This window comes from Schistocerca gregaria, chromosome 6 (assembly GCF_023897955.1).
Source record: "Schistocerca gregaria isolate iqSchGreg1 chromosome 6, iqSchGreg1.2, whole genome shotgun sequence".
Classification (NCBI taxonomy): Eukaryota; Metazoa; Arthropoda; class Insecta; order Orthoptera; family Acrididae; genus Schistocerca; species Schistocerca gregaria.
In genome coordinates, this window is record NC_064925.1 from 26,075,536 (window position 1) to 26,096,528 (window position 20,993).

The following is a 20,993-nucleotide window of genomic DNA, read 5'->3' on the forward strand; positions in this document are numbered from 1 at the left end:
CATCCGCACTTTCCTCCATGGGAGTAATGTCTGAAAGAGTCTACGCTTTGATCGTTCCCGGGAAGACCAGTAGTAGTTTCCGATTAACATCTGGAGGCATTCTGTAATCTGTGGACTATCAGAGTGTTGATGAAACACATAAATTGCATCGGGATTGAATACAACAGTCACCATGCGCACTTTCCTCCATGGGAGTAATGTCCCAAACAGTCTACGTTTTGATCGTTCCCTGGAAGACCAGTAGTAGTTTCCGATGCACATCTGGAGCCATTCTGTTATCTGTGGACTATCAGAGTGTTGATGAAACACAGAAATTGTATCGGGATTGAATACAACAGTCACCATGTGCACTTTCCTCCCTGGGAGTAATGTCTCAAACACTCTACAATTTGATCGTTCTCTGGAAGACCAGTAGTAGTTTCCGATGCACATCTGGAGGCATTCTGTAATCTGTGGAGTATCAGAGTGTTGATGAAACACAGAAAATGCATCGGGATTGAATACAACAGTCACCATGTGCACTTTCCTCCACGGGAGTAATGTCTCAAACAATCTACGCTTTGATCGTTCCCTGGAAGACCAGGAGTAGTTTCCGATGCACTTCTGATGGCATTCTGTAATGTCTAGACTATCAGAGTGTTGATGATACACAGTAATTGCATCGGGATTGTATAAAACAGTCACCATGCTCACTTTCCTCCATGGGAGTAATGTCTCTAACAGTCTACGCTTTGATCGTTCCCTCGAAGACCAGTAGTAGTTTCCGATGAACATCTGGAGGCTTTATGTAATCTGTGGACTATCAGAGTGTTGATGAAACACAGAACTTGTATCGGGATTGAATACAACAGTCACCATGCGCACTTTCCTCCCTGGGAGTAATGTCTCAAACACTCTACAATTTGATCGTTCTCTGGAAGACCAGTAGTAGTTTCCGATGCACATCTGGAGGCATTCTGTAATCTGTGGAGTATCAGAGTGTTGATGAAACACAGAAAATGCATCGGGATTGAATACAACAGTCACCATGCGCACTTTCCTCCACGGGAGTAATGTCTCAAACAATCTACGCTTTGATCGTTCCCTGGAAGACCAGTAGTATTTCCTATGCACATCTGGTGGCATTCTGTAATCTGTGGACTATCAGAGTATTGATGAAACACAGAAATTGCATCGGGATTGAATACAACAGTCACCATGCGCACTTTCCTCCATGGGAGTGATGTCCCAAACAGTCTACGCTTTGATCGTTCCCTGGATGACCTGTAGTAGTTTCCGATTAACATCTGGAGGCATTCTGTAATCTGTGGACTATCAGAATGTTGATGAAACACAGATATTGCATCGGGATTGAATACAACATTCTCCATGCGCAGTTTCCTCCATGGGAGTAATGTCTCAAACAATCTACGATTTGATCGTTCAGTGGAAGGCCAGTAGTAGTTTCAACTGCACATCTGGAGGCATTCTGTAATCTGTGGACTATCAGAGTGTTGATAAAACATAGAAATTGCATCGGGATTGAATACAACAGTCACTATGCGCACATTCCTCCATGGGAGTAATGTCTCAAACAGTCTACGCTTTGATCGCTCCCTGGAAGACCAGTAGAAGTTTCCGATGCACATCTGGGGCATTCTGTAATCTGTGGACTATCAGAGTGTTGATGAAACACAGAAATTGCATCGGGATTGAATACAACAGTCACCATGCACACTTTCCTCCATTGCAGTAATGTCTCAAACAGTCTACGCTTTGATCGCTCCCTGGAAGACCAGTAGTAGTTTCCGATGCCAATCTGGAGGCATTTTGTAATCTGTGGAGTATCAGAGAGTTGATGAAACACAGAAATTGTATCGGGATTGAATAAAACAGTCACCATCCGCACTTTCCTCCATGGGAGTAATGTCTGAAAGAGTCTACGCTTTGATCGTTCCCGGGAAGACCAGTAGTAGTTTCCGATTAACATCTGGAGGCATTCTGTAATCTGTGGACTATCAGAGTGTTGATGAAACACAGAAATTGCATCGGGATTGAATACAACAGTCACCATGCGCACTTTCCTCCATGGGAGTAATGTCCCAAACAGTCTACGTTTTGATCGTTCCCTGGAAGACCAGTAGTAGTTTCCGATGCACATCTGGAGCCATTCTGTTATCTGTGGACTATCAGAGTGTTGATGAAACACAGAAATTGTATCGGGATTGAATACAACAGTCACCATGCTCACTTTCCTCCCTGGGAGTAATGTCTCAAACACTCTACAATTTGATCGTTCTCTGGAAGACCAGTAGTAGTTTCCGATGCACATCTGGAGGCATTCTGTAATCTGTGGAGTATCAGAGTGTTGATGAAACACAGAAAATGCATCGGGATTGAATACAACAGTCACCATGCGCACTTTCCTCCACGGGAGTAATGTCTCAAACAATCTACGCTTTGATCGTTCCCTGGAAGACCAGGAGTAGTTTCCGATGCACTTCTGGTGGCATTCTGTAATGTCTAGACTATCAGAGTGTTGATGATACACAGTAATTGCATCGGGATTGTATAAAACAGTCACCATGCTCACTTTCCTCCATGGGAGTAATGTCTCTAACAGTCTACGCTTTGATCGTTCCCTCGAAGACCAGTAGTAGTTTCCGATGAACATCTGGAGGCTTTATGTAATCTGTGGACTATCAGAGTGTTGATGAAACACAGAAATTGTATCGGGATTGAATACAACAGTCACCATGCGCACTTTCCTCCCTGGGAGTAATGTCTCAAACACTCTACAATTTGATCGTTCTCTGGAAGACCAGTAGTAGTTTCCGATGCACATCTGGAGGCATTCTGTAATCTGTGGAGTATCAGAGTGTTGATGAAACACAGAAAATGCATCGGGATTGAATACAACAGTCACCATGCGCACTTTCCTCCACGGGAGTAATGTCTCAAACAATCTACGCTTTGATCGTTCCCTGGAAGACCAGGAGTAGTTTCCGATGCACTTCTGGTGGCATTCTGTAATGTCTAGACTATCAGAGTGTTGATGAAACACAGTAATTGCATCGTGATTGAATAAAACAGTCACCATGCTCACTTTCCTCCATGGGAGTAATGTCTCTAACAGTCTACGCTTTGATCGTTCCCTGGAAGACCAGTTGTAGTTTCCGATGAACATCTGGAGGCTTCATGTAATCTGTGGACTATCAGAGTGTTGATGAAACACTGAAATTGAATCGGTATTTATTACAACATTCTCCATGCGCTGTTACCCCCATGGGAGTAATGTCTCAAACAGTCTACGCTTTGATCGTTCCCTGGAAGACCAGTAGTAGTTTCCGATGAACATCTTTAGGCTTTCTGTAATCTGTGGACTATCAGAGTGTTGATGAAACACAGAAATTGCATCGGGATTGAATACAACAGTCACCATGCGCACTTTCATCCATGGGAGTAATGTCTCAAGCAGTCTACGCTTTGATCGTTCCCGGGAAGACCAGTAGTAGTTTCCGAAGTACATCTCGTGGCATTCTGTAATCCGTGGACAATCAGAGTGTTGATGAAACACAGAAAATGCTTTGCGATTGAATACAACAGTCACCATGCGTACATTACTCCATAAAAGTAATGTCACAAACAGTCTACGCTTTGATCGTTTCCTGGAAGACCAGTAGTAGTTTCCGATGCACATCTGGAAGCATTCTGTAATCTGTGGACTATCAGAGTCTTGATGAAACACAGAAATTGCATCGGGATTGAATACAACAGTCACCATTGGCTGTTTCTTCCATAAAAGCAATGTCTCAAACAGTCTACGCTTTATTCGTTCCCTGGAAGCCCAGTAGTAATTTCCGATTAACATCTGGAGGCATTCTGTAATTTGTGGAGTATGGGAGACTTGATGAAACACAGAAATTGCCTTGGGATTGAATAAAACAGTCACCATCCGCAATTTCCTCCATGGGTGTAATGTCTGAAACAGTCTACGCTTTGATCGTTCCCTGGAAGACCAGTAGTAGTTTCCGATGCACATCTGGAGGCATTCTTTAATCTGTGGACTATCAGAGTGTTGATAAAGCACAGAAATTGTATCACTGTTGAATACGACACTCACCATGTGCATCTTCCTCCATGGGAGTAATGTCTCAAACAGTCTACGCTTTGTTCGTTCCCTGGAAGACCAGTAGTAGTTTCCGATGCACATCTGGAGGCATTCTGTAATCTGTGGACTATCAGAGTGTTGATGAAACACAGAAATTGCATCGGGATTGAATACAACAGTCACAATGCGCACTTTCCTCCATAGGAGTAATTCTCAAGCAGTATAAGCATTGATCGTTCCCTGGAAGACCAGTAGTATTTCCTATGCACATCTGGTGGCATTCAGAAATCTATGGACTATCAGGGTATTGATGAAACTCAGAAATTGCATCGGGATTGAATACAACAGTCACCATGCGCACTTTCCTCCACGGGAGGTATGTCTCAAACAGTCTGCGGTTTGATCGTTCCCTGGAAGACCAGTAGTAGTTTCCGATGCACTTCTGGTGGCATTCTGTAATCTGTGGACTATCAGAGTGTTGATGAAACACAGAAATTGCATCGGGATTGTATACAACAGTCACCATGCGCACAGTCCTCAACGGTAGTAATGTCTCAAACAGTCTACGCTTTGATCGTTCCTGGGAAGACCACTAGTAGTTTCCGATTAACAGCTGGAGGCATTCTGTAATCTGTGGACTATCTGAGTGTTGATGAAACACAGAAATTGCATCGGGATTGAATACAACAGTCGCCATGCGCACTTTCCTCCATGGGAGTAATGTCCCAAACAGTCAACGTTTTGATCGTTCCCTGGAAGACCAGTAGTAGTTTCCGATGCACTTCTGGTGGCATTCTGTAATGTCTAGACTATCAGAGTGTTGATGAAACACAGTAATTGCCTCGGGATTGAATAAAACAGTCACCATGTGCACCTTCCTCCATTTGAGTAATGTCTCAAACAGTCAACGTTTTGATCGTTCCCTGGAAGACCAGTAGTAGTTTCCGATGCACATCTGGATGCCTTCTGTAATCTGTGGACTATCAGAGTGTTGATGAAACACAGAAATTGTATCGGGATTGAATACAACACACACCATGTGCACCTTCCTCCATTTGAGTAATGTCACAAACAGTCTACGCTTTGATCGTTCCTGGGAAGACCACTAGTAGTTTCCGATTAACAGCTGGAGGCATTCTGTAATCTGTGGACTATCTGAGTGTTGATGAAACACAGAAATTGCATCGGGATTGAATACAACAGTCGCCATGCGCACTTTCCTCCATGGGAGTAATGTCCCAAACAGTCAACGTTTTGATCGTTCCCTGGAAGACCAGTAGTAGTATCCGATGCACATTTGGAGGCATTCTGTAATCTGTGGAGTATCAGAGTGTTGATAAAACACAAAAATTGCATCGGGATTGATTACAACAGTTACTATGCGCACATTCCTCCATGGGAGTAATGTCTCAAACATTCTACAATTTGATCGTTCCCTGGAAGACCAGTAGAAGTTTCCGATTAACATCTGGATGCATTCTGTAATCTGTGGACTATCAGAGTGTTGATTAAACACCGAAATTGCATCGGGATTGAATACAACAGTCCCCATGCACACTTTCCTCCATTTGAGTAATGTCTCAAACAGTCTACGCTTTGATCGTTCCCTGGAAGACCAGTAGTAGTTTCCGATGCCCATCTGGAGGCATTCTGTAATCTGTGGAGTATCAGAGAGTTGATGAAACACAGAAATTGTATCGGGATTGAATAAAACAGTCACCATCCGCAGTTTCCTCCATGGGAGTCATGTCTGAAACAGTCTACGCTTTGATCGATCCTGGGAAGACCACTAGCAGTTTCCGATTAACATCTGGAGGCATTCTGTAATCTGTGGACTATCAGAGTGTTGATGAAACACAGAAATTGCATCGGGATTGAATACAACATTCACCATGCGCACTTTCCTAAATGGGAGAAATGTCCCAAACAGTCAACGTTTTGATCGTTCCCTGGAAGACCAGTAGTAGTATCCGATGAACATCTGAAGGCTTTCTGTAATCTGTGGAGTATCAGAGTGTTGATGAAACACAGAAAATGCATCGGGATTGAATACAACAGTCACCATGCTCACTTCCCTCCAAGGGAGTAATTTCTCAAACAATCTACTCTTTGATTGTTCCCTGGAAGACCAGTAGTAGTTTCCGATGCACTTCTGGTGGCATTCTGTAATGTCTAAGCTATCAGAGTGTTGATGAAACACAGTAATTGCCTCGGGATTGAATAAAACAGTCACCATGCTCACTTTCCTCCATGGGATTAATGTCTCAAGCAGTCTACGCTTGATCGTTCCCGGAAAGACCAGTATTACTTTCCGATGCACATCTGGAGGCATTCTGTAATCTGTGGACTATCGGAGTGTTGATGAAACACAGAAATTCCATCGGGATTGCATACAACAGTCACCATGCGCTGTTTCTTCCATAAAAGCAATGTCTCAAACGGTCTACGCTTTATTCGTTCCCTGGAAGACAAGTAGTAGTTTCCGATGCACATCTGGAGGCATTCTGTAATCTGTGGACTTTCAGAGTGTTGATGCAACACAGAAATTGCATCGGGATTGAATACAACAGTCACCATGCGCACTTTCCTCCATAGGAGTAATGTCCCAAACAGTCTACGCTTTGATCGTTCCCTGGAAGACCAGTAGTAGTTTCCGATGCACATCTGGATGCATTCTGTAATCTGTGGACTATCAGAGTGTTGATGAAACATAGAAATTGTATCGGGATTGAATACAACACTCACCACGTGCACCTTCCTCCATTTGAGTAATGTCTCAAACAGTCTACGCTTTGATCGTTCCCTGGAAGACCAGTAGTAGTTTCCGATGCACATCTGGAGGCATTCTGTAATCTGTGGACTATCAGAGTGTTGATGAAACACAGAAATTGCTTCGGGATTGAATACAACAGTCACAATGCGCACTTTCCCCCATAGGAGTAATTCTCAAGCAGTCTACGAATTGATCGTTCCTTGGAAGACCAGTAGTATTTCCTATGCACATCTGGTGGCATTCTGTAATCTGTGGACTTTCAGAGTGTTGATGAAACATAGAAATTGTATCGGGATTGAATACAACACTCACCATGTGCACCTTCCTCCATTTGAGTAATGTCTCAAACTGTCTATGCTTTGATCGTTCCCTGGAAGACCTGTAGAAGTTTCCGATTAACATCTGGGGGCATTCTGTAATCTGTGGACTATCAGAGTGTTGATGAAACACAGATTGCATTGGGATTAAATACAACAGTCACCATGCACAATATCCTCCATGGCAGTAATGTCTCAAACAGTCTACGCTTTGATCGTTCCCTGGAAGACCAGTAGTAGTTTCCGATGCCCATCTGGAGGCATTCTGTAATCTGTGGAATATCAGAGAGTTGATGAAACACAGAAATTGTATCGGGATTGAATAAAACAGTCACCATGCGCACTTTCCTCCATGGGAGTAATGTCTCAAACAGTCTACGCTTTGATCGTTCCCTGGAAGACCAGTAGTAGTTTCCGATGCACATCTGGAGGCATTCTGTAATCTGTGGACTATCAGAGTGTTGATGAAACACAGAAATTGCTTCGGGATTGAATACAACAGTCACAATGCGCACTTTCCCCCATAGGAGTAATTCTCAAGCAGTCTACGCATTAATCGTTCCCTGGAAGACCAGTAGTATTTCCTATGCACATCTGGTGGCATTCTGTAATCTGTGGACTATCAGAGTATTGATGAAACACAGAAATTGCATCGGGATTGAATACAATAGTCACCATGCGCACTTTCCTCCATGGGAGTAATGTCCCAAACAGTCTACGTTTTGATCGTTCCCTGGATGACCAGTAGAAGTTTCCGATTAACATCTGGAGGCATTCTGTAATCTGTGGACTATCAGAGTGTTGATGAAACACAGATTGCATTGGGATTAAATACAACAGTCACCATGCACAATATCCTCCATGGCAGTAATGTCTCAAACAGTCTACGCTTTGATCGTTCCCTGGAAGACCAGTAGTAGTTTCCGATGCCCATCTGGAGGCATTCTGTAATCTGTGGAATATCAGAGAGTGTATGAAACACAGAAATTGTATCGGGATTGAATAAAACAGTCACCATCCGCACTTTCCTCCGTGGGAGTAATGTCTGAAACAGTCTACGCTTTGATCGTTCCCGGGAAGACCAGTAGTAGTTTCCGATTAACATCTGGAGGCATTCTGTAATCTGTGGACTATCAGAGTGTTGATGAAACACAGAAATTGCATCGGGATTGAATACAACAGTCACCATGCGCACTTTCCTCCATGGGAGTAATGTAACAAACAGTCAACGTTTTGATCGTTCCCTGGAAGACCAGTAGTAGTTTCCGATGCACTTCTGGTGGCATTCTGTAATCTGTGGACTATCAGAGTGTTGATGAAACACAGAAATTGCATCGGGATTGAAAAAACAGTCACCATCCGCACTTTCCTCCATGGGTGTAAGGTCTGAAACAGTCTACGCTTTGATCGTTCCCGGGAAGACCAGTAGTAGTTTCCGATTAACATCTGGAGTCATTTTGTAATCTGTGGACTATCAGTGTGTTGATGCAACACAGAAATTGCATCGGGATTGAATACAACAGTCACCATGCGCACTTTCCTACCATGGGAGTAATGTCCCAAACAGTCTACGCTTTGATCGTACCCTGGAAGACCAGTAGTAGTTTCCGATGCAAATCTGGATGCATTCTGTTATCTGAGGACTATCAGAGTGTTGATGAAACATAGAAATTGTATCGGGATTGAATACAACACTCACCATGTGCACCTTCCTCCATTTGAGTAATGTCTCAAACAGTCTACGCCTTGATCGTTCCCTGGAAGACCAGTAGTAGTTTCCGATGCACATCTGGAGGCATTCTGTAATCTGTGGACTATCAGGGTGGTGATGAAACACAGAAATTGCTTCAGGATTGAATACAACAGTCACAATGCGCACTTTCCCCCATAGGAGTAATTCTCAAGCAGTCTACGCATTGATCGTTCCCTGGAAGACCAGTAGTATTTCCTATGCACATCTGGTGGCATTCTGTAATATGTGGACTATCAGAGTATTGATGAAACACAGCAATTGCATCGCGATTGAATACAATAGTCACCATGCGCACTTTCCTCCATGGGAGTAATGTCCCAAGCAGTCTACGCTTTGATCGTTCCCTGGAAGACCAGTAGTAGTTTCCGATTAACAACTGGAGGCATTCTGTAATCTGTGGACTATCAGAGTGTTGATGAAACACAGAAATTGCATCGGGATTGAATACAACAGTCACCATGCGCACTTTCCTCCATAGGAGTAATGTCCCAAACAGTCTACGCTTTGATCGTTCCCTGGAAGACCAGTAGTAGTTTCCGATGCACATCTGGATGCATTCTGTAATCTGTGGACTATCAGAGTGTTGATGAAACATAGAAATTGTATCGGGATTGAATACAACACTCACCACGTGCACCTTCCTCCATTTGAGTAATGTCTCAAACAGTCTACGCTTTGATCGTTCCCTGGAAGACCAGTAGTAGTTTCCGATGCACATCTGGAGGCATTCTGTAATCTGTGGACTATCAGAGTGTTGATGAAACACAGAAATTGCTTCGGGATTGACTACAACAGTCACAATGCGCACTTTCCCCCATAGGAGTAATTCTCAAGCAGTCTACGAATTGATCGTTCCTTGGAAGACCAGTAGTATTTCCTATGCACATTTGGTGGCATTCTGTAATCTGTGGACTATCAGAGTGTTGATGAAACATAGAAATTTTATCGGGATTGAATACAACACTCACCATGTGCACCTTCCTCCATTTGAGTAATGTCTCAAACTGTCTACGCTTTGATCGTTCCCTGGAAGACCTGTAGAAGTTTCCGATTAACATCTGGGGGCATTCTGTAATCTGTGGACTATCAGAGTGTTGATGAAACACAGATTGCATTGGGATTAAATACAACAGTCACCATGCACAATATCCTCCATGGCAGTAATGTCTCAAACAGTCTACGCTTTGATCGTTCCCTGGAAGACCAGTAGTAGTTTCCGATGCCCATCTGGAGGCATTCTGTAATCTGTGGAATATCAGAGAGTTGATGAAACACAGAAATTGTATCGGGATTGAATAAAACAGTCACCATCCGCACTTTCCTCCGTGGGAGTAATGTCTGAAACGGTCTACGCTTTGATCGTTCCCGGGAAGACCAGTAGTAGTTTCCGATTATCATCTGGAGGCATTCTGTAATCTGTGGACTATCAGAGTGTTGATGAAACACAGAAATTGCATCGGGATTGAATACAACAGTCACCATGCGCACTTTCCTCCATGGGAGTAATGTCCCAAACAGTCAACGTTTTGATCGTTCCCTGGAAGACCAGTAGTAGTTTCCGATGCACTTCTGGTGGCATTCTGTAATCTGTGGACTATCAGAGTGTTGATGAAACACAGAAATTGCATCGGGATTGAATAAAACAGTCACCATCCGCACTTTCCTCCATGGGTGTTATGTCTGAAACAGTCTACGCTTTGATCGTTCCCAGGAAGACCAGTAGTAGTTTCCGATTAACATCTGGAGTCATTCTGTAATCTGTGGACTATCAGAGTGTTGATGCAACACAGAAATTGCATCGGGATTGAATGCAACAGTCACCATGCGCACTTTCCTCCATGGGAGTAATGTCCCAAACAGTCTACGCTTTGATCGAACCCTGGAAGACCAGTAGTAGTTTCCGATGCAAATCTGGAGGCATTCTGTAATCTGTGGACTATCAGAGTGTTGATGAAACATAGAAATTGTATCGGGATTGAATACAACACTCACCTTGTGCACCTTCCTCCATTTGAGTAATGTCTCAAACAGTCTACGCTTTGATCGTTCCCTGGAAGACCAGTAGTAGTTTCCGATGCACATCTGGAGGCATTCTGTAATCTGTGGACTATCAGAGTGTTGATGAAACACAGAAATTGCTTCGGGATTGAATACAACAGTCACAATGCGCACTTTCCCCCATAGGAGTAATTCTCAAGCAGTCTACGCATTAATCGTTCCCTGGAAGACCAGTAGTATTTCCTATGCACATCTGGTGGCATTCTGTAATCTGTGGACTATCAGAGTATTGATGAAACACAGAAATTGCATCGGGATTGAATACAATAGTCACCATGCGCACTTTCCTCCATGGGAGTAATGTCCCAAACAGTCTACGTTTTGATCGTTCCCTGGATGACCAGTAGAAGTTTCCGATTAACATCTGGAGGCATTCTGTAATCTGTGGACTATCAGAGTGTTGATGAAACACAGATTGCATTGGGATTAAATACAACAGTCACCATGCACAATATCCTCCATGGCAGTAATGTCTCAAACAGTCTACGCTTTGATCGTTCCCTGGAAGACCAGTAGTAGTTTCCGATGCCCATCTGGAGGCATTCTGTAATCTGTGGAATATCAGAGAGTGTATGAAACACAGAAATTGTATCGGGATTGAATAAAACAGTCACCATCCGCACTTTCCTCCGTGGGAGTAATGTCTGAAACAGTCTACGCTTTGATCGTTCCCGGGAAGACCAGTAGTAGTTTCCGATTAACATCTGGAGGCATTCTGTAATCTGTGGACTATCAGAGTGTTGATGAAACACAGAAATTGCATCGGGATTGAATACAACAGTCACCATGCGCACTTTCCTCCATGGGAGTAGTGTAACAAACAGTCAACGTTTTGATCGTTCCCTGGAAGACCAGTAGTAGTTTCCGATGCACTTCTGGTGGCATTCTGTAATCTGTGGACTATCAGAGTGTTGATGAAACACAGAAATTGCATCGGGATTGAAAAAACAGTCACCATCCGCACTTTCCTCCATGGGTGTAAGGTCTGAAACAGTCTACGCTTTGATCGTTCCCGGGAAGACCAGTAGTAGTTTCCGATTAACATCTGGAGTCATTCTGTAATCTGTGGACTATCAGTGTGTTGATGCAACACAGATATTGCATCGGGATTGAATACAACAGTCACCATGCGCACTTTCCTACCATGGGAGTAATGTCCCAAACAGTCTACGCTTTGATCGTACCCTGGAAGACCAGTAGTAGTTTCCGATGCAAATCTGGATGCATTCTGTTATCTGAGGACTATCAGAGTGTTGATGAAACATAGAAATTGTATCGGGATTGAATACAACACTCACCATGTGCACCTTCCTCCATTTGAGTAATGTCTCAAACAGTCTACGCCTTGATCGTTCCCTGGAAGACCAGTAGTAGTTTCCGATGCACATCTGGAGGCATTCTGTAATCTGTGGACTATCAGAGTGTTGATGAAACACAGAAATTGCTTCAGGATTGAATACAACAGTCACAATGCGCACTTTCCCCCATAGGAGTAATTCTCAAGCAGTCTACGCATTGATCGTTCCCTGGAAGACCAGTAGTATTTCCTATGCACATCTGGTGGCATTCTGTAATATGTGGACTATCAGAGTATTGATGAAACACAGCAATTGCATCGCGATTGAATACAATAGTCACCATGCGCACTTTCCTCCATGGGAGTAATGTCCCAAGCAGTCTACGCTTTGATCGTTCCCTGGAAGACCAGTAGTAGTTTCCGATTAACAACTGGAGGCATTCTGTAATCTGTGGACTATCAGAGTGTTGATGAAACACAGAAATTGCATCGGGATTGAATACAACAGTCATCGTGCGCACTTTCCTAAATGGGAGTAATGTCCCAAACAGTCAACGTTTTGATCGTTCCCTGGAAGACCAATAATAGTTTCCGATGCACTTCTGGTGGCATTCTGTAATGTCTAGACTATCAGAGTGTTGATGAAACACAGTAATTGCCTCGGGATTGAATAAAACAGTCACCATGCTCACTTTCCTCCATGGGAGTAATGTCTCAAGCAGTCTACGCTTTGATCGTTCCCGGAAAGACCAATACTAGTTTCCAATGCACATCTTGAGGCATTCTGTAATCTGTGAACTATCAGAGTGTTGATGAAACACAGAAATTCCATCGGGATTGAATACAACAGTCACCATGCGCTGTTTCTTCCATAAAAGCAATGTCTCAAACAGTCTACGCATTATTCGTTCCCTGGAAGACAAGTAGTAGTTTCCGAAGCACATCGGGAGGCATTCTGTAATCTGTGGACTATCAGAGTGTTGATGAAACACAGAAATTGCATCGGGATTGAATAAAACAGTCACCATCCGCACTTTCCTCCATGGGTGTAATGTCTGAAACAGTCTACGCTTTGATCGTTCCCAGGAAGACCAGTAGTAGTTTCCGATTAACATCTGGAGTCATTCTGTAATCTGTGGACTATCAGAGTGTTGATGCAACACAGAAATTGCATCGGGATTGAATACAACAGTCACCATGCGCACATTCCTCCATGGGAGTAATGTCCCAAACAGTCTACGCTTTGATTGTTCCCTGGAAGAGCAGTAGTAGTTTCCGATGAACATCTGGAGGCTTTCTGTAATCTGTGGAGTATCAGAGTGTTGATGAAACACAGAAAATGCATCGGGATTGAATACAACAGTCACCATGCGCACTTTCCTCCATGGGAGTAATGTCTCAAACAATCTACGCTTTGATCGTTCCCAGGGAAGACCAGTAGTAGTTTCCGATTAACATCTGGAGGCATTCTTTAATCTGTGGACTTTCAGAGTGTTGATGCAACACAGAAATTGCATCGGGATTGAATACAACAGTCACAATGCGCACTTGCCTCCATGGGAGTAATGTCGCAAACAGTCTACGATTTGATCGTTCCCTGGAAGACCAGTAGTAGTTTGCGATGCACATCTGGATGCATTCTGTAATCTGTGGACTATCAGAGTGTTGATGAAACACAGAAATTCCATCGGGATTGCATACAACAGTCACCATGCGCTGTTTCTTCCATAAAAGCAATGTCTCAAACGGTCTACGCTTTATTCGTTCCCTGGAAGACAAGTAGTAGTTTCCGATGCACATCTGGATGCATTCTGTAATCTGTGGAGTATCAGAGGGTTGATGAAACACAGAAATTGCATCGGGATTGAATAAAACAGTCACCATCCGCACTTTCCTCCATGGGTGTAATGTCTGAAACAGTCTACGCTTTGATCGTTCCCAGGGAAGACCAGTAGTAGTTTCCGATTAACATCTGGAGGCATTCTTTAATCTGTGGACTTTCAGAGTGTTGATGCAACACAGAAATTGCATCGGGATTGAATACAACAGTCACAATGCGCACTTGCCTCCATGGGAGTAATGTCGCAAACAGTCTACGATTTGATCGTTCCCTGGAAGACCAGTAGTAGTTTGCGATGCACATCTGGATGCATTCTGTAATCTGTGGACTATCAGAGTGTTGATGAAACACAGAAATTCCATCGGGATTGCATACAACAGTCACCATGCGCTGTTTCTTCCATAAAAGCAATGTCTCAAACGGTCTACGCTTTATTCGTTCCCTGGAAGACAAGTAGTAGTTTCCGATGCACATCTGGAGGCATTCTGTAATCTGTGGAGTATCAGAGGGTTGATGAAACACAGAAATTGCATCGGGATTGAATAAAACAGTCACCATCCGCACTTTCCTCCATGGGTGTAATGTCTGAAACAGTCTACGCTTTGATCGTTCCCAGGAAGACCAGTAGAAGTTTCCGATAAACATCTGGAGGCATTCTGTAATCTGTGGTCTATCAGAGTGTTGATGAAACACAGATTGCATTGGGATTAAATACAACAGTCACCATGCACAATTTCCTCCATGGCAGTAATGTCTCAAACAGTCTACGCTTTGATCGTTCCCTGGAAGACCAGTAGTAGTTTCCGATGCCCATCTGGAGGCATTCTGTAATCTGTGGAGTATCAGAGAGTTGATGAAACACAGAAATTGTATCGGGATAGAATAAATCAGTCACCATCCGCACTTTCCTCCGTGGGAGTAATGTCTGAAACAGTCTACGCTTTGATCGTTCCCGGGAAGACCAGTAGTAGTTTCCGATTAACATCTGGAGGCATTCTGTAATCTGTGGACTATCAGAGTGTTGATGAAACACAGAAATTGCATCGGGATTGAATACAACAGTCACCATGCGCACTTTCCTCCATGGGAGTAATGTCCCAAACAGTCAACGTTTTGATCGTTCCCTGGAAGACCAGTAGTAGTTTCCGATGCACTTCTGGTGGCATTCTGTAATCTGTGGACTATCAGAGTGTTGATGAAACACAGAAATTGCATCGGGATTGAATAAAACAGTCACTATCCGCACTTTCTTCCATGGGTTTAATGTCTGAAACAGTCTACGCTTTGATCCTTCCCGGGAAGACCAGTAGTAGTTTCCGATTAACATCTGGAGTCATTCTGTAATCTGTGGACTATCAGATTGTTGATGCAACACAGAAATTGCATCGGGATTGAATACAACAGTCACCATGCGCACTTTCCTCCATGGGAGTAATGTCCCAAACAGTCTACGCTTTGATCGTTCCCTGGAAGACCAGTAGTAGTTTCCGATGCACATCTGGATGCATTCTGTAATCTGTGGACTATCAGAGTGTTGATGAAACATAGAAATTGTATCGGGATTGAATACAACACTCACCATGTGCAGCTTCCTCCATTTGAGTAATGTCTCAAACAGTCTACGCTTTGATCGTTCCCTGGAATACCAGTAGTAGTTTCCGATGCACATCTGGAGGCATTCTGTAATCTGTGGACTATCAGAGTGTTGATGAAACACAGAAATTGCTTCGGGATTGAATACAACAGTCACAATGCGCACTTTCCCCCATAGGAGTAATTCTCAAGCAGTCTACGCATTGATCGTTCCCAGGAAGACCAGTAGTATTTCCTATGCACATCTGGTGGCATTCTGTAATATGTGGGTTATCAGAGTATTGATGAAACACAGAAATTGCATCGGGATTGAATACAATAGTCACCATGCGCACTTTCCTCCATGGGAGTAATGTCCCAAACAGTCTACGCTTTGATCGTTCCCTGGATGACCAGTAGAAGTTTCCGATTAACATCTGGAGGCATTCTGTAATCTGTGGACTATCAGAGTGTTGATGAAACACAGAATGCAGTGGGATTGAATACTACAGTCACCATGCACAATTTCCTCCATGGCAGTAATGTCTCAAACAGTCTACGCTTTGATCGTTCCCTGGAAGACCAGTAGTAGTTTCCGATGCACATCTGGAGGCATTCTGTAATCTGTGGAGTATCCGAGAGTTGATGAAACACAGAAATTGTATCGGGATTGAATAAAAGTCACCATCCGCACTTTCCTCCGTGGGTGTAATGTCTGAAACAGTCTACGCTTTGATCGTTCCCGGGAAGACCAGTAGTAGTTTCCGATTAACATCTGGAGGCATTCTGTAATCTGTGGACTATCAGAGTGTTGATGAAACACAGAAATTGCATCGGGATTGAATACAACAGTCACCATGCGCACTTCCCTCCAAGGGAGTAATTTCTCAAACAATCTACGCTTTGATTGTTCCCTGGAAGACCAGTAGTAGTTTCCGATGCACTTCTGGTGGCATTCTGTAATGTCTAGACTATCAGGGTGTTGATGAAACACAGTAATTGCCTCGGGATTGAATAAAACAGTCACCATGCTCACTTTCCTCCATGGGAGTAATGTCTCAAGCAGTCTACGCTTTGATCGTTCCCGGAAAGACCAGTATTACTTTCCGATGCACATCTGGAGTCATTCTGCAATCTGTGGACTATCAGAGTGTTGATGAAACACAGAAATTCCATCGGGATTGCATACAACAGTCACCATGCGCTGTTTCTTCCATAAAAGCAATGTCTCAAACGGTCTACGCTTTATTTGTTCCCTGGAAGACAAGTAGTAGTTTCCGATGCACATCTGGAGGCATTCTGTAATCTGTGGAGTATCAGGGGGTTGATGAAACACAGAAATTGCATCGGGATTGAATAAAACAGTCACCATCCGCACTTTCCTCCATGGGTGTAATGTCTGAAACAGTCTACGCTTTGATCGTTCCCAGGGAAGACCAGTAGTAGTTTCCGATTAACATCTGGAGGCATTCTGTAATCTGTGGACATTCAGAGTGTTGATGCAAGACAGAAATTGCATCGGGATTGAATACAACAGTCACCATGCGCACTTTCCTCCATGGGAGTAATGTCCCAAACAGTCTACGATTTGTTCGTTCCCTGGAAGACCAGTAGTAGTTTCCGATGCACATCTGGATGCATTCTGTAATCTGTGGACTATCAGAGTGTTGATGAAACATAGAAATTGTATCGGGATTGAATACAACACTCACCATGTGCACCTTCCTCCATTTGAGTAATGTCTCAAACAGTCTACGCTTTGATCGTTCCCTGGAAGACCAGTAGTCGTTTCCGATGCACATCTGGAGGCATTCTGTAATCTGTGGACTATCAGAGTGTTGATGAAACACAGAAATTGCTTCGGGATTGAATACAACAGTCACAATGCGCACTTTCCCCCATAGGAGTAATTCTCAAGCAGTCTACGCATTGATCGTTCCTTGGAAGACCAGTAGTATTTCCTATGCACATCTGGTGGCATTCTGTAATCTGTGGACTATCAGAGTATTGATGAAACACAGAAATTGCATCGGGATTGAATACAATAGTCACCATGCGCACTTTCCTCCATGGGAGTAATGTCCCAAACAGTCTACGCTTTGATCGTTCCCTGGATGACCAGTAGAAGTTTCCGATAAACATCTGGAGGCATTCTGTAATCTGTGGTCTATCAGAGTGTTGATGAAACACAGATTGCATTGGGATTAAATACAACAGTCACCATGCACAATTTCCTCCATGGCAGTAATGTCTCAAACAGTCTACGCTTTGATCGTTCCCTGGAAGACCAGTAGTAGTTTCCGATGCCCATCTGGAGGCATTCTGTAATCTGTGGAGTATCAGAGAGTTGATGAAACACAGAAATTGTATCGGGATAGAATAAAACAGTCACCATCCGCACTTTCCTCCGTGGGAGTAATGTCTGAAACAGTCTACGCTTTGATCGTTCCCGGGAAGACCAGTAGTAGTTTCCGATTAACATCTGGAGGCATTCTGTAATCTGTGGACTATCAGAGTGTTGATGAAACACAGAAATTGCATCGGGATTGAATACAACAGTCACCATGCGCACTTTCCTCCATGGGAGTAATGTCCCAAACAGTCAACGTTTTGATCGTTCCCTGGAAGACCAGTAGTAGTTTCCGATGCACTTCTGGTGGCATTCTGTAATCTGTGGACTATCAGAGTGTTGATGAAACACAGAAATTGCATCGGGATTGAATAAAACAGTCACCATCCGCACTTTCCTCCATGGGTGTAATGTCTGAAACAGTCTACGCTTTGATCGTTCCCGGGAAGACCAGTAGTAGTTTCCGATTAACATCTGGAGTCATTCTGTAATCTGTGGACTATCAGAGTGTTGATGCAACACAGAAATTGCATCGGGATTGAATACAACAGTCACCATGCGCACTTTCCTCCATGGGAGTAATGTCCCAAACAGTCTACGCTTTGATCGTTCCCTGGAAGACCAGTAGTAGTTTCCGATGCACATCTGGATGCATTCTGTAGTCTGTGGACTATCAGAGTGTTGATGAAACATAGAAATTGTATCGGGATTGAATACAACACTCACCATGTGCACCTTCCTCCATTTGAGTAATGTCTCAAACAGTCTACGCTTTGATCGTTCCCTGGAAGACCAGTAGTAGTTTCCGATGCACATCTGGAGGCATTCTGTAATCTGTGGACTATCAGAGTGTTGATGAAACACAGAAATTGCTTCGGGATTGAATACAACAGTCACAATGCGCACTTTCCCCCATAGGAGTAATTCTCAAGCAGTCTACGCATTGATCGTTCCCTGGAAGACCAGTAGTATTTCCTATGCACATCTGGTGGCATTCTGTAATATGTGGACTATCAGAGTATTGATGAAACACAGAAATTGCATCGGGATTGAATACAATAGTCACCATGCACACTTTCCTCCATGGGAGTAATGTCCCAAACAGTCTACGCTTTGATCGTTCCCTGGATGACCAGTAGAAGCTTCCGATTAACATCTGGAGGCATTCTGTAATCTGTGGACTATCAGAGTGTTGATGAAACACAGATTGCAGTGGGATTGAATACAACAGTCACCATGCACAATTTCCTCCATGGCAGTAATGTCTCAAACAGTCTACGCTTTGATCGTTCCCTGGAAGACCAGTAGTAGTTTCCGATGCACATATGGAGGCATTCTGTAATCTGTGGAGTATCCGAGAGTTGATGAAACATAGAAATTGTATCGCGATTGAATAAAAGTCACCATCCGCACTTTCCTCCGTGGGTGTAATGTCTGAAACAGTCTACGCTTTGATCGTTCCCGGGAAGATCAGTAGTAGTTTCCGATTAACATCTGGAGGCATTCTGTAATCTGTGGACTATCAGAGTGTTGATGAAACACAGAAATTGCATCGGGATTGAATACAACAGTCACCATGTGCACTTTCCTCCATGGGAGTAATGTCCCAAACAGTCAACGTTTTGATCGTTCCCTGGAAGACCAGTAGTAGTTTCCGATGCACTTCTGGTCGCATTCTGTAGTGTCTAGACTATCAGAGTGTTGATGAAACACAGTAATTGCCTCGGGATTGAATAAAACAGTCACCATGCTCACTTTCCTCCATGGGAGTAATGTCTCAAGCAGTCTACGCTTTGATCGTTCCCGGAAAGACCAGTAGTAGTTTCCGATGCACATCTTGTTGCATTCTGTAATCTGTGGACTATCAGAGTGTTGATGAAACACAGAAATTCCATCGGGATTGAATACAACAGTCACCATGCGCTGTTTCTTCCATAAAAGCAATGTCTCAAACAGTCTACGCATTATTCGTTCCCTGGAAGACCAGTAGTAGTTTCCGATGCACATCTGGAGGCATTCTGTAATCTGTGGACTATCAGAGTGTTGATGAAACACAGAAATTGCATCGGGATTGAATAAAACAGTCACCATCCGCACTTTCCTCCATGGGTGTAATGTCTGAAACAGTCTACGCTTTGATCGTTCCCAGGAAGACCAGTAGTAGTTTCCGATTAACATCTGGAGTCATTCTGTAATCTGTGGACTATCAGAGTGTTGATGCAACAAAGAAATTGCATCGGGATTGAATACAACAGTCACCATGCGCACATTCCTCCATGGGAGTAATGTCCCAAACAGTCTACGCTTTGATCGTTCCCTGGAAGACCAGTAGTAGTTTCCGATGCACATCTGGATGCATTCTGTAATCTGTGGACCATCAGAGTGTTTATGAAACACAGAAATTATATCGGGATTGAATACAACACTCACCATGTGCACCTTCCTCCATTTGAGTAATGTCTCAAACAGTCTACGCTTTGATCGTTCCCTGGAAGACCAGTAGTAGTTTCCGATGCACATCTGGAGGCATTCTGTAATCTGTGGGCTATCAGATTGTTGATGAAACACAGAAATTGCTTCGGGATTGAATACAACAGTCACCATGCGCACTTTCCTCCATGTTAGTAATGTCCCAAACAGTCTACGTTTTGATCGTTCCCTGGAAGACCAGTAGTAGTATCCGATGAACATCTGGAGGCTTTCTGTAATCTGTGGAGTATCAGAGTGTTGATGAAACACAGAAAATACATCGGGATTGAATACAACAGTCACCATGCGCACTTTCCTCCATGGGAGTAATGTCTCAAAGAGTTTACGCTTTGATCGTTCCCTGGAAGACCAGTAGTAGTTTCCGATGCACATTTGGAGGCATTCTGTAATCTGTGGAGTGTCAGAGTGTTGATAAAACACAGAAATTGCATTGGGATCGAATACAACAGTCAC